This window comes from Oncorhynchus mykiss, chromosome 11, assembly GCF_013265735.2.
Source record: "Oncorhynchus mykiss isolate Arlee chromosome 11, USDA_OmykA_1.1, whole genome shotgun sequence".
NCBI lineage: Eukaryota > Metazoa > Chordata > Actinopteri > Salmoniformes > Salmonidae > Oncorhynchus > Oncorhynchus mykiss.
In genome coordinates, this window is record NC_048575.1 from 37,663,030 (window position 1) to 37,675,169 (window position 12,140).

At 45.0% G+C, this 12,140-nt stretch overlaps 1 protein-coding gene across 4 annotated transcripts in view; it reads right to left on the bottom strand.

Annotated features, from left to right (window-relative positions):
• The window catches only part of LOC110535660 (transmembrane protein 108), a 109,686-nt gene that overhangs the window by 61,591 nt on the left and 35,955 nt on the right, over positions 1-12,140 (bottom strand). Inside the window, exon 1 of one of the 4 annotated variants that reach the window (XM_021620795.2) lies at positions 6,761-7,133. The exons of the other annotated variants lie outside the window; for them this stretch is intronic. The gene's annotated coding sequence lies outside the window, so the exon portion shown is untranslated. Of the gene's footprint in view, positions 1-6,760; positions 7,134-12,140 lie in introns of those variants that run through there. 4 annotated transcript variants of the gene reach the window in all.

Below are 12,140 nucleotides of genomic sequence, written 5' to 3' on the forward strand. Positions count from 1 at the left end.
TAGTTAACTACACATGGTTGATGATATTACTTGATATTATCTAGCGTGTCCTGTGTTGCATATAATCTGACTGAGCATACAAGTATCGAAGTATCTCACTGAGCGGTGGTAGGCAGAAGCTGGCGCGTAAACATTCATTCAAACAGCACATTCGTGCATTTTGCCAGCAGCTCTTCGTTGCGCGTCAAGCATTGCGCTGTTTATGACTTCAAACCTATCAACTCCTGAGATGAGGCTGGTGTAACCGAAGTGAATTGGCTGGCTAGTTAGCGCGCGCTAATAGCGTTTCAAACTTCACTCGCTCTGAGCCTTGGGCTGGTTGTTTCCCTTGCTCTGTATGGGTAACGATGCTTCGATGTGGTGGCTGTTGTCGTTGTGTTGCTGGTTCGAGCCCAGGGAGGAGCGAGGAGAGGGACGGAAGCTATACTGTTACACTGGCAATACTAAAGTGCCTATAAGAACATCCAATAGTCAAAGGTTAATGAAATACAAATGGTATAGAGGGAAATAGTCCTATAATAACTACAACCTAAAACTTCTTACTTGGGAATATTGGTGCACTTCACAAAATAGACGGCATCATAAGGGAGGAAAATGATGTGGATATATTGAAGAAACATCTCAAGACATCAGTGCACTTGGTCGCAAATTGGGTCTTCCAAATGGACAATGACCAAGCATACTTCCAAAGTTGTAGCAAGGACAACAAAGTCAAGGTATTGGAGTGGCCATCACAAAGCCCTGACCTCAAACCTATAGAAAATGTGTAGGCAGAACTGAAAAAGCGTGTGAAAGCAAGGGAGAAATGTTTCCCACTTGTTGTGGGAAGCTTGTGGAAGGCTACCCGAAACATTTGACCCAAATTAAACTTTATTTTTTTTAATTTAAAGGCAATGCTACAAATGACTAATTGAGTGTATGTAAACTTCTGACCCACTGGGAATGTAATGGAAAGAAATAAAAGCTGAAATAAATCACTCTACTATTATTCTGACATTTCACATTCTTAAAATAAAGTGGTGATCCTAACTGACCTAAAACAGGTCATTTTTACTAGGATTAAATGTCAGGAATTGTGAAAATCAAATCAAATTTATTTATATAGCCCTTTGTACATCAGCTGATATCTCAAAGTGCTTTACAGAAACCCAGCCTAAAACCCCAAACAGCAAGCAATGCAGGTGTAGAAGCACGGTGGCTAGGAAAAACTCCTTAGAAAGGCCAAAACCTAGGAAGAAAAACAGAGATTAAATGTATTTTGCTAAGGTGTATGTAAACTTCAGACTTCAACTGTACACCTGCCAATAGCAATTTGTGTAGGAGTGACATGGAGCACAGCAGCATAGTGAGTGGGCACCTGTTTAGTGTGTGTGCGTGTGTCACAGTTTGTGTGTGGTCGGCTCCACACGCTGACTCTGCCAGCTCAGCTCTCATAACCACCCACACACACCCGGAATGAGTATCTTACTCATTTACTTGAGTGCCTCCACTCAGTAAAAACCACAGCAGCACCTGCCTGCAGTAGAAAGGAGAGTTACGGGAAGTTCAACAACACCTCCATCGTCCCCATTACTCACTAGCCAAGCCTGCCCTCTGACGACGACCATTCATCAGAGCAGCTGTGACCAAGGTCCTGTGTGTGCATTTGTTTGTGTATGTGTGTGTGTGAGAGCGCACATGGGTCTGATTCATCATTGACAAAAGGTACAGCTCGCATAGACTTCAAATAGTATTATGGTCAGCAACAAAGATAACGGACTGACTGACTGCATGGCACAGAATGGAAAATGATCCTATAACTGGCTGCAGGCAAACTGTCAACACCAATAATGGGACATATAGTTGAAGACAGATCTGGTTGTCTGATGGATAGCTCAAGGGTGCACACACACGCATGCACAAAAAAAAATCACACACACACAAAGTGCTAGCCCTATATCAATCTGATATGCCTAACATCTAGTCATTGCATAGCTGTCACACATGCCTTATGTGCCTTTAGAGTTATTGGGACGAGCAGTGAAGACGGAGATATTGGGATGCAGCTCGTCTCTCTTTGGCAGCGTCCCTGTTGTAAACACTGTAATATCTCTCCTCTCTCTCCCCCTCTCTATATCTATATCCACCGTACCTGAGTGGCACAGCGGTCTAAGGCACTGCACCGCAGTGCTGGAGGCCTCACTACAGACCCGGGTTTGATCCCAGGCTGTATCACAACCGGCCGTGATCGGGTGTCCCATAGGGCAGCGCACAATTGACCCAGCGTCGTCCGGGTTAGGGGAGGGTTTAAATAAAGATGAAATAAAATTGTAAAAAATCTGTCCTTGTGTGACCCTGCAGACAGTAATAATATGATTGACTGCTGCCGTGTTGTGTGGTGCTGCTAATTAACAGTAAAGTGAAGCTAGCAGCGCATCACGTCCTGCTACGCCTGTCACAATCACTAAGAAAATAATACGCCGGAAAACAGAGAGCGTGGGTTGTGATTGACACCTAAATTCACCACACTTTACACAAAGCCTGAAGACGACGCCTGTCAGAATTGCCTGGCAAGACAGGGTGCATCCCAAATCCTCCAGGAGAATGCTGTGCGGTGGTTACTGTAAGATATTTTTTACTGCGTTTTACTGCTTTTCCATTGACCATGCTGTATCTGTCCCCTACTGATGAAGTGAAGAGGTATTGTGTTGATCCTTTAATATACTTCATTTCTCCCATTCAAGTGAAACATGACAGAAAACAATTAAAATGCCTAGAAGAATAACTCAAGGATTAAACATCTGTCATTTAACAGATGCATCAACATGAGATTAGAGCAGAATCTGTTTCCTCTTGTCCCTTTTCTGACGCAAAGGGCAGACGTTTCAGCTCAAGTCTAGTTCAAGACAAGCCCCCTTACATCAATATTGTCTAATTGTTACAGTTTAAAAATTGTTGGCTGGATCTGCCAGACAGACACGTCAACTCAGCCACTCCTGCGTGAAGCACATTGATTATTGGACTAGGCGATCAATGAGACCTTAGTAGCAGATAACGAGCATGTAGCCCTTTTACCCTTGATCCATCCAATGCTTGCTGTCTAGTGGGCGGGGCTACTCAGCTGTGAAAGCTGCTTGATTGGCACTTTGAATTCCTTGATAAAACATTGGTTTGGTTTTGTTGGTGTTGTACTTGGGTGACTTAGTGTGCAACCGTTGGCTGACTGTGTTGGGTGTTCAGCTTGCGCTAGTGTTGGTATTTGAGGCTTTGGTTAACTGCATGAGCAAGTAGTCAGTCGATACAGTGCTGTGTCTCTCAAGCTTGGCTCTTTGCGTCATGGGTGGGCGGGGATGTGTGTGATGGAGTACCTGCAGTGGACCGCTTCAGTCTGTTGATTGCCTACTGTGGGAGTGGCTGTGATAGCTGTGCCCGCCGATCTCATAGCCTCAAGCACAACTTGACCCACCCTACTCCCGAACACTCCTTTATCTCACATGTCCCCTTGGTCTTCTCTCCTCATTTACTTGTGTCCCTCTCTCTCTTCTTTCCCTCTCTCATCTTTCCTTAGACAAGCTTGATCCCTCCATGTCCTAACTCTCTGTTGCATTGCCTTCAGAAACGACTTGTATTGATGCTAAGAAACAATCATCAGCTGACGTGTACAGCTGCAATGCTTAAAAATAATCATATTAGGACATGCACCACTTCTGGGACATTGATATCACAGCACCAAGCATCGAAGAAATATCCTCTTTGAAATGAGCAGTTGACACTGTCTGGCAATACCAAAAGCATGGATTCACAGGGATGTTCTAAAGAGGACATATGTACTCTTCTGACCTTTACAGGCTGAGTGTCAGTGTGACTCACGTCAGTAGGGGTGGTGTGTGTGTGTGTGTGTGTGTGTGTGTGTGTGTGTGTATGTGTACGTGCATGTGTGTGTAACGGAAAGGGGGATCCTGTAAGACCATGGACGTGTGTGTCTTCGACCGATCCGACAATCAATCTGCAGTGGGGCCTGACACCTGTCCCTCCTCCCTGTCTCCGTCTGCGTGTGACGCTAACCCCTACGGTCACACTGTCTGTGCACCGTCTGACAGGCTCTGGGAACAGGCGCTAGTCGGGTAAAGTCATCTCCAACTGCAAGGGAACATTACAGAAGGTCCACACCACAAACAAGCATGCAGGAGGCTAGGAACTACTTTACTGTGATCAATGTTTTAGTACAGGGTTCAATTGGGAGTTCCATATGGTGGCGCACAATTGGCCCAGCATCGTCCGGGTTTGGCCGGAGTCGGCCGTCATTGTAAAGAAGAATTTGTTCGTAACTGACTTGCCTAGTTAAATTAAAAAATAAAAAGCATGGAATGAGTTTAGCACAATGAAAAGTAAGGAATGTATTGTAAGTAATGGTAAAACTGGTTGGCTCACCATTCAAAAGTCACTTTAAAGCAGACGAGGGGTTGAAAGAAAAACAAAATGCCAAACAAATGTTCTGTAGGTCGTAATAATGAGGGAATTAAAACTCAGATTCAGTTGTTTTAGATTCAGCTGAGCTCCCATAGTTCCATGCTGTGGGGACAGACAGTGGTTAGTCAGAAAGCGCCACGGGAGGGACAATGTCCTGTCCAACGAGACCTCACCGTTCAGCCCTTTCAGAAACTCTGATTGGTCAGACAAAGCAGGGATATTTTTAGCCCCGGAGACACAGCAGTATCAGATGCGTCTCCTCACCAGTGATCTGAAATGGAGACAAACAGCCCAGCGTCCCACAGCCCATTCTGTAGTGTAGGATGACACAGCAGCGGCTAGCGCTGCAAAGCCAGGGGAGCTGTCAACGACTATCAATCCGTCCACAACCCAGCAGGCATTGCAGTTACCTGGTAAACCTCCTCCGGTGCACCTTGCCCTGTTACTGCACACTGTTCTATAGAGCCTGACACAGCCGGCCGTGATACATGGGGAGAGGTAGTAGAAGCTTTCCCCCGACAAAATAAAATGAAAACTGATGCTCGAGAACCGCAGTACAGGCATCTGAAAGCATGTAATTGAGGAGGAAGGTAGGTCAAGGTGTTTGTCAATTGAATGTTTTTATGAGCTACCAATGGTAACCTTTAAGGAAAATTAATACCATGTCGGTCCAATTAAGTCCCTGAGGTCCTATTGCACATCACTCAAGGAGTGGTGAGTCGTGTGTAGAGGACAGCAGAGTACAGTGGTTAGGGAGTTGGAAAGATTCAAGTTTAAGAGGGACACACAATGAGAATTCCTCTAAGCTTGAGAGGACACACAGTGGGAGTATCCTGCTGCTTGTCTAAATCATTCACGTAATAATAAAGTATCATGCATAAAAATTAAAGCAATTTTAGTGGCCCTTAGGGTATCTACCCTGCATGAGGGATTAATAATGTAATGGTGTAACATCATAAATTAGGGCTGTATCCTGCGGCATGTCACGCCTTCTCCTTGGGTTGCGTTTGATGTTTCTCCATAAAATGTCTAATGGACACCAATAGAGTGGGCGTAATAACACAAACATAATTAATCTCTCAGATAAACTGATGACAAAGTGCCATCATATATAAATAAAAATAAAAATGAAGAAAGTTGGACCCGTTCCGAAAATTTAGAGACCCGTTCCAAACGGACCCGAGGACAGCTTGACCCTTTCCGAATAGACCTGGTCAGATCCAGGCCCGGTCCGATCTGAGTGATGGAAACAGCTGAAAATATTTTAAGCCACTTTATTAAATCGGCACTGATAAAGCACGAGAGTGGGGAAAGAGAGGTGCCACTCTTGCAGGTGGGGGAGGGGCCGTGCTGTAAATCAAATCAAATTTATTTATATAGCCCTTCGTACATCAGCTGATATCTCAAAGTGCTGTACAGAAACCCAGCCTAAAACCCCAAACAGCAAGCAATGCAGGTGTAGAAGCACGTAAGCACTGTAAGCAACCAACAAGCCGACTTGCACTATAGTAGACTAACGTTAGGAAGCTTGGCTAATTGAGGCTGCAATGCAGCTCTTTCTCATCCTACAGTTACAAATGACAACCCCATTCAGACTATTAAGTAGCAGCCTACCTGTTGTGTCTTGGTCGTTGTAGCCTTTCCTTCTCCTTTAACTTTTAATTCCATCATTTGAATTCCATCTTCCATTGATTAGATATCTCCTAACTTTTGCCACACACGCAGCGAGGCTCTATGACTGTAGCCTATTGCCGCTTTGATGACTTATGATTGGCCAACAACAAGCTACACGCGCCACGCTCCATTTTCATGAAAAGCAAGAGCAGCAGCATCAAAAATAAAATGTTGCTCTCTCTACTGCAGCAGTCATGTTCGGCTCTGTACGAGCTCTTCCAGACAAGTCAGTTAAAGAAACAACTCAGACCCATGATAATCATATATGATCTGGCCCAGACTCGTGACATTATTTAGAATATTGGATCCGGACCCGCTCATGTCCCAGATCGGGTCTCGGGTATTCCTGTATTGGTGGACCTGTGAATACCCCTAATTTAGACATACACATGGCAATTGTCATTATCTCAAAGGGTGTCCTCTCAAAACCAGTCTCATGGGCTAATGCCCTCTTTCACAAGGCATCAGGAGTGGCACAAGCACACCAAGATTAGGCTCAGTTAAATGCCTCTGTAAAAGACATACAGCAACCATGTTTGTTACTAATGTTCTTATACGGCTACAGTACTGGTATGAGTGAAAAAACATGGTATCCAAAAAGATTGGAGAAACAAGAATGATAAACTATGGTATTTACCTTTTTGGAGAGATTTGATCTGGATATGATCTCTATTCTCTATTTAGGTCTGAAACTTTGACTCACTCCAATGTCCGGTAAAGAGTACAAAACCTTCTGAAAAGTCCAAGTATTTCCATGAGGTAGCCTTAGCAAGCCGGTCTATGGAGATACACAATGACCTGCATTGCGAGGAAATAACTTCTCTCCAACGCATCGACATTTCCTCTCTCCTCTTTTCTTTCATTAACGGCTGCACGCGCACAACGCACACACGCGCAGCTCAGTAACGCAAAAATGCAGTCCAGGAAGGTCCATACTCTGCACACACACATCTAATTTTACCTCTTGACGCAGACCAGGCTTGTCACGGTGACAATGGCAGGAAGAGGGTAGTGAGGAAGGATGGGGAGGGGGGAATGTGCTGGGCTTCCTTGAGTGTCTACACAGGGAGCACTCAGAAACAGCTGTGAGACGAGTGGGAGAAACCGACATCCTTGGGGAGATGCTGTATTGTTCCCCCTCCCCCCACTATTAGTGAGGGATTAAATCCAAGAAAGTTGCTGGGTGCGTGTCTGTCTTCGGTGCTGTGCTCAAACACACACACACCACAGGAGGTTGGTGGTACCTTAATTGGGGAGGACGGGCTTGTGGTAATGGCTGGAGCCAAATTAGTGGAATGGTATCAAATACATGGTTTCCATGCGTTTTATGCCATTCCATTTGCTCCATTCCAGACGTTATTAGGAGCTGTCCTCCCCTCAGCAGCCTCCTGTGATACACACACATACACATGGGTGCACTCCAACAAACTCCCACCCACATCCATGGGGAAGCGCAATATTTCAAACATGCACACAATCAGCCACTGTAAGCTTAGCTAATTACGCCATCATTAAGACTGACAGTTAAAAGCAGATGCTACATAGTCTGCGTATGAGAACATGAGAGGATTTTAATGATGACTGAAGATCCCTTACTCATGGAAGCAGTGTCATTGTCGGGTTGGTGGTTGCAATTGTACTATATTTACATCCTACTGGTCCTTCATCCTTCTGAAACTTCCCACACAGAGGGGTATAGGTCAGAGTTCTGAGTGGAGTGCTTCGATCAACAGTGGGTGTTCATGATTGACACCCACAGAGTAATTCACTAACGCTGGAAATGGCAGGCCTACAAGTCTTATATCCCCCACAGCCTTATCTACTGCTGGGTAACTAGAGGTGACCTTTTCCCACAGCCACTCAAGGATACCCATGATTAAAGCAGTGACATTTTGTGGAGAACCCTGGGTGTACAAGTTGATGAAAAAGGAATTGGAACAGGACAGCCAAAGCCATAATGGAGCTAGTAAAAGAGCCAGTCCCTGTGGGTTTGTTTACCTGCCCTGATAGACAGCAGATATGAGGACATATAGCGTGTGGACTCTGTCTAGACAGGTTGGTTATTGGAAGAGATGTGGTTCTGACTGGGAGTTCAGTCTAGTATGTGAGTTGTTGGATGGGCTCAGGACAGACATACTAGAAGCGATAACCCAGCCCAGAGACAACTCAAGGGTGGAACATGATTATTGGAAAATGAATAATCCCAGTGTGAAACCAAACAGTGATTGCTCAATCAGAGCATGCCTAGTAGTGAATGGCCTCACCTGTCTGTCAGTGCCTGAAGCGACACAAAGCGTCTGCAGTGGTGTACTTTATAAATTCATTACGCTCTTTAGAGCGTATCAGCAGAGATGACTTGGCTGGATCCGACGAGCACTTCCTATCAATTGATATTGCAGATGGTATCTCAACCTCATTGTCCCTCATCTCAACTGCTCCCTGGCCATGTTAAAGAGATTCTCTGGTACTTTTGTATACTTTTTAACCAGTAGTTCTGAATGTAGTGTCCACGAGTCAAAAGTGGTCCCTGAAAAGTGAGTAATGTGTCATATGTGCACCACATCATTGCTCTCTCTCGCTCTGCTGTGTGTGCATCTTGCTAGAGAGGGGCCGAAGGTCATTGGCACGAACTCAAATCGCTAGGGGGCTGGCCCACGTGAGGGAAAATGTAGGGAAAATGGCACAGCACAGCTTCCAGAAGTTATTTTCAAACTAGAGATTTCGTAGCTAATTGAGGTAAAACAGCAATTCTGCTCAAAGATTATACATGCATGAACTACACATTGACACATCCTGCCCAAAGAGGGAGTGTTAGAAAATACATGCTAGTCGCAAAAGTTCCGGAGCATCTCTTTAAAGTGAGCATGACGCCATGCTGTTTGGTAGTTTATTTGAGGCTTATTTGCACGCACATGTTGTTTACTGCTCGTTAGTTCCATTATCCATCGTGGAAACTTTCATTTCAAAGTCAAGGAATTACAAGATGTTGTCCAGTGTGTATCATGCGGTTTAGCTAGCTATGGGCAAACACGCCAATTACTTTAGGTGAAGTCCTTTGAAGTGAACTGTCTTAACTAACCATTTGGGGGTCTGAGACATAATGCACCCTTCAAACCCTTTCCTTTCATGCCTCCCAACCAGGTTCCTATCTGAGAATTATCCTATGCTATAATGGGATTCAGGCTTTAATGATGATGTTATCGTCGCCATGACTGTCGAGTAATTACGCCAAAGCTCTTTGAGAGCCTGCTAATTGCGTTCAGCCATGGTGTAAGCGGACCTGATGGATCCTTCATCAAAGAGACAGGCTAAAGTCCTCGCTACTGTAGCCTAGCCTATTCGCGGTAAACAACTTTCCACTAGGTGCTCACCAACCTCTTGTTCTCAACAGAGCTGTGTTAATAATAATAACAATAATAATATTAATAATAATAATAATAATAATAATAATAATAATAATAAGGGTCATTAGCACGGATTACTGTCAAACCCAAAGCATCAATCAACTGCCTCACACAGATGCTTATCTGGGAAATAATGAAGTAATCAACGCAACCACTCAGCACGCTAATTACCAAACGCCAGCCTGCTCTCCCGGGACAAGCCGTTTCTGCCGGCGCCGCACTCAGAGAGTGCGTGTTTTTGGAGTGGTTTCAAGGCAAAAAACGACCAACAGATGTTTAATTTACCAGAAGACGGAGAGCTGTCCCGCTGAGCACACACTGGTTGAATCAACGTTGTTTCCACGCCATTTCAATTAAATTACATTAAACCAACGTGGAACAGACATTGAATTGACATCTAAGCCCAGTGGGGTGGTTGGCCTGTGCCATCAGTCATGGCTGAATAAATGAATACGTAAACAGTGAAGGAGGTAGCTAGCATAACAGCATGGTTAGTGTAGTGGACGGGAGGATCAGCGGCTCGGGAATAACATGAGCGATCACACACACAGTCAGCACTGTTTATTAACATGGAACGGTCCAGAGCTATGCTGGAGGCGAAGCTTGGTTGAAGACTTGGAGTGCTTTGTGTAAAGTGTATTATTCCCCATCTTTAGCTTATGATGAAGTGACAACATTACTTGGTTGGTAATAGGTGATAATACGCTTACTTCATAATATTCACAATGTTAATAAAACCCCTTATATTGAGTGAAGAATAGGTGAATTTCCTCTAATACACCTTCTGTTGGTGAATGATGGGCCCCAACAATGTGTGCACTAGAATGTGTCCTGAGCCGTGATGGATCTTGGTTGAGTAGGGTACGGAGACAAAACACACCCAGCGAGAGACCGTGCCAGACAGAATTCATGTCAATGACAATCCAGGGCCCTGTTTATGGCTTTGGTGGTTAAATGTCAAATGCTTGGCACAGGGAAGAGTTTGCGGCTGCAGCACACACACAGAGAAACTCGTAAGTCTCAAGCTCTTTTTTTCTTTATTACTCTCTCATGCGAGGTGTTGTGCTGCAGACAATGAGGTGGGGTGATCAGCAGGATCTATTATTAGCGAAAGAGTGAAATGGAGTGAGTGGGGTAGGGGATGTTGGAGGAATGGAGCCAAGCCTCCTCAATATTATTTTAAGAGTTGCTGTGATGACAGTTTCCCTAGGAGATGACTGCAGCACTGCGGACAACAGAGCAGTGTGTGTTTGCATGTGTAAAAGATGGAAAGAGAAGAAGTGGGAGATAATACCTAATAGCATTAGTTTAAAAGTAGCATCACCACCTCCCATCACACACACGCAACTGCATGCTGACAGAAGTTTACTGTACACACTCAGCCTATACCTCACAAGCACACATTCAGTGCCTTCGGAAAGTATTCAGACCCCTTGACTTTTCCCACTTTGTTAGGTTACAGACTTATTCTAAAATTGACGAGGGGGAAAAAAAACAAACAATCTACACACAATACCCCATAATAACAAAGCAAAAACAGGTTTAGACATTCTGCAAATTTTTAATATATCACATAAGTATCCAGACCCTTAAATTAGTACTTTGTTGAAGCACCTTTGGCAGCAAATCTTCTTTGATATGACGTTACAAGCTTGGCAAACCTGTATTTGGGGAGTTTTTCCCATTATTCACTGCAGATCCTCTCAAGCTCTGTCAGGTTGGATGGGGAGCGTTGCTGCACAGCTATTTTAAGGTCTCTCGGGAGATGTTCGATTGGGTTCAAGTCCGGCTTCTGGCTGGGCCACTCAAGGACATTCAGAGACCTGTCCCGAAACCACTCCTGCGTTGTCTTGGCTGTGAGCTTAGGGTTGTTGTCCTGTTGGAAGGCGAACCTTCAACCCAGTCTGAGGTCCTGAGCGCTCTGGAGCAGGTTTTCATCAAGGATCTCTCTGTACTTTTCTCCGTTCATCTTTGCCTCGATCCTGACTAGTCTTCCAATCCCTGCCGCTGAAATACATGCCCACAGCATGATGCTGCCGCCACCATGCTTCACCATAGGAATGGTGCAAGGTTTGCTCCAGACGCTTGCCAAAAAGAGTTCAATCTTGGTTTCATCAGACCAGATCTGAGTCTTTAGGTGCCTTTTGGCAAACTCCACTCCAAGTGGGCCGTCATATGCCTTTTGCTGAGCAGTGGTTTCCATCTGGCCACTCCACCATAAATGCCTGATTGGTGGAGTGCTGCGGAGATTGTTGTCCTTCTGGAAGGTTCTCCCATCTCCACAGAGGAACTCTCGAGCTTTGTCAGTGACCATCGGGTTCTTGGTCACCTCCCCGACCAAGGCCCTTCTCCCTCGATTGCTCAGTTTGGCTGGGCGGCCAGCTCTAGGAAGAGTCTTGGTGGTTCTAAACTTATTCCACTTAAGAATGATGGAGGCCACTGTGTTCTTTGGGACCTTCAATGCTGCAGAAATATTTTGGTACCCTTCCCCAGACCTGTGCCTCGACACATTCCTGTCTCGGAGCTCTACGGACAATTCCTTCGACCTCATGGCTTGGTTTTTGCTCTGATATGCACTGTCAACTGTGGGATCTGACATAGACAGGTGTGTGC